Genomic DNA, 2840 nt, shown 5'->3' on the forward strand with positions numbered 1-2840 from the left:
AGGCAGATGGAATAAAGTCAAGCAGCTTGTATCAGCATGTACAGACTAACTTTTATTGTTTAAACATCTATCATGCCAAAACTGCATCTTATCTTTCATTTCGGCCAAAATATTAGCACACTATTCTCTGCTTTCTTGTCAGAGAACATCCTCTCTGTCTTTATAGATGTAAAGACAGAGAGATGTATGTTTAAAGATTTATGTAGTTTTGGCATAGGGGGTGTAGTCATGTGTCTGTCTGCAACCCAGGTGACGAGCCTTGCCGCTCTCCCTCTCCCGCAGACAGACACATGACCACACCCCCCATTCCACAGTAGTCCACAGACACGTAGATCTTGCATTTATGGCTTATGAATCAGCGTCTTTGGAAAAAAATACATATGTAATAAATAAATGCCTCATCAAATAATTTTGATACAGCAAGATTCTTTTTTTAGTTACAAATTAAGATGATGTTTACTCAAAATAACTACTTCAGAAAAACCAACCTTTCCTGTTAATTTCAAACATTTGGCATTTTATTGCATCTAAAGTACTCTATAAACAAACTAATCTCTATTATGATTGGATTATGATTGGATCAGTCAATGTGAGCTCACTTTGAACATTTTTCATAACAAATCTATTCAACCCACTTAATAAAACAATTTTAATTTTTATTTAATAGGGTTCTTCAGCCCGTGCAACAGGAGGGCTTTTTACCCCAAGTGACCACTTAGATTTTTTTAGGAGAAACATCCGAGCTGATACTTGTACTAAATACTCCATCAATTTGCCTGAGCTATGAAAGCGCAATCTCTAAGAACTATTTTTTTCCCTCAAGGACCCCCTTTTAAGAACCTCTTGACTATCTTGAAACATCTGCCCTCTTGATTTCTCAAAATGAGAATTCCCCATCTCTCTCTATGTCTTTACCTTGTTTAGAGTCTTTTCTCTCTTTTTAATAAGTTATCTGTGACCCAGGTGCCTCCTTAAGCCCGTGAGCTCTTGCACAAACATGTGCCTCATCGTGTCAGAGCTTTTCAGGACAAAGGCAGAACTAGAGGGAGCACTAGAGGTCGGGCCTGACTGCTTGTCTTGTTCTCCTTCTGTTTTAAGCTGATTCACAAGCATTCTAATCAGCTTAAGACCTCAGACTTCTCCATAACTTCTGAGAACCTGGCAGAACCCTCTTATTCTCAGCATCTCGTTTCAGACAAGCAGAACGCTCTCAGTTTCGCCTGATTTGACTGAGATGTAAACTCATAAAAGTGTGTGTGTGTGCGTGTGTGCCTTTGTTAAACAGTATCTGTTATTTGCACTCAGGTCGTCAGGTGTCATTTCAAGTTACACGGCTGCAACAAATGTCTCTCTGCAGCAGTTTGAAGAGTGTGACACATTGGTGGCGGTTTAATTGATAGCTAAGAGGAGTCACAAAGGGCTGAGAGTCAAAAGGGGTGAATCATACTATGACTCAGTGCGCTGCAGACACATCTTTATGGTGCCAACATTAACACAGTGCTCAAGCGTGACCCCAGGCATGACAAATCCAATACTTGACTCCATGAATGCAGAACTGTGACCATAGAAGTGAAATTCACTCACAATTGTATTGTATATATTATCGTCTTTGCTGATGTTTGCATTTTGGTGAGTAAACCATGACCATCAGATCAAAGCATGTCTTTCGGGCACCTGATTGTTGCACAACTAGGTGTGTATTCCTATTTTGGAAACCTGAAAAAAAAAGCCAAATAAAGAGTTGCCACCATGTATTAACATCAGGCAGATTTAGATGCAATAGTTTGACATTTGTCCATTTAATGAAGTTCTAAAAAGTTAGAGAGGAGTATTTTCATCACTGTAAATCACAATGCAAGGATATTTAAGCCTCCGCTTACCTCACTCCTGTGACAATTCTTCTGTCATTTTCACCTTTATTTCTATTTCTATTATATATGTACAAATTAAGTAGCCGAGGTGTCCTGATGAAAAGACCAGCAGGGTGTCCCCTCCAGGCTTCTTAACCAGCCTAACCAGCAACATTTCTTAGTCAGCTAGCTTCACCAGAAAGCCCATTCTAGCAAGATTTCTCACATTTTCAATTTGTATTCATTTTTATTTAATAAAGTACATTTATAACATTGTTCTTGCCAGTATAATATTACCCTGCCATTATTAAAATAGCAAACAAAAAAACATCAACTTGTCAACCCCAATGCGATAGAGTTTTAAATACAGCTGCTGAGTGAGTGACAGTATATTTGGCATCTTTGTACGCTGCAGTTATCCACCGCTCTCTATTTTTTCCTCTTTTGGAAAGTCATGATAATGTAAAAGTGGAGTTTTTTTTCTTTTGCTGTTGGGGCAAATGGGAACTCAAAAATAATATTAGCTTTTGTCTCCTATTCAATGCTAAAGAAGTTTAAGGGATAGTTCACCCTGAAATGAAAATGATCTCATCATTGCCTCACTCTCATGCCATCCCAGATGTTTATGACTTTCTTTATTCTGCTGAACACAAAGATTTTTACATGAATATTTCAGCTCTGTAAGTCCTTTCAATGGAAGTGAATGACAAGACCTTTGAAACTCCAAAAATCACATAAAGGAAGCATAAAAGTAATCCATACGACTGTGGATTACTTTAAAGTGAAAGTGAAGATTTAAAAAAGTAAAAAAGGAATTAAATGTTTATCTGAGTCTCACCCACAGCTTTTATATCGATTCTGAAGACAGATTTAACCACTTGAGTCATAAGAATTACTTTCATGCTGCCTTTATGCAATTTTTGGAGCTTCACTTGCATTGTAAGGACCAACAGAGCAGAAATGTACTTCTAAGAATCTTCATTTGGGTTC

This window comes from Xyrauchen texanus, chromosome 28, assembly GCF_025860055.1.
Source record: "Xyrauchen texanus isolate HMW12.3.18 chromosome 28, RBS_HiC_50CHRs, whole genome shotgun sequence".
Lineage (NCBI taxonomy): Eukaryota > Metazoa > Chordata > Actinopteri > Cypriniformes > Catostomidae > Xyrauchen > Xyrauchen texanus.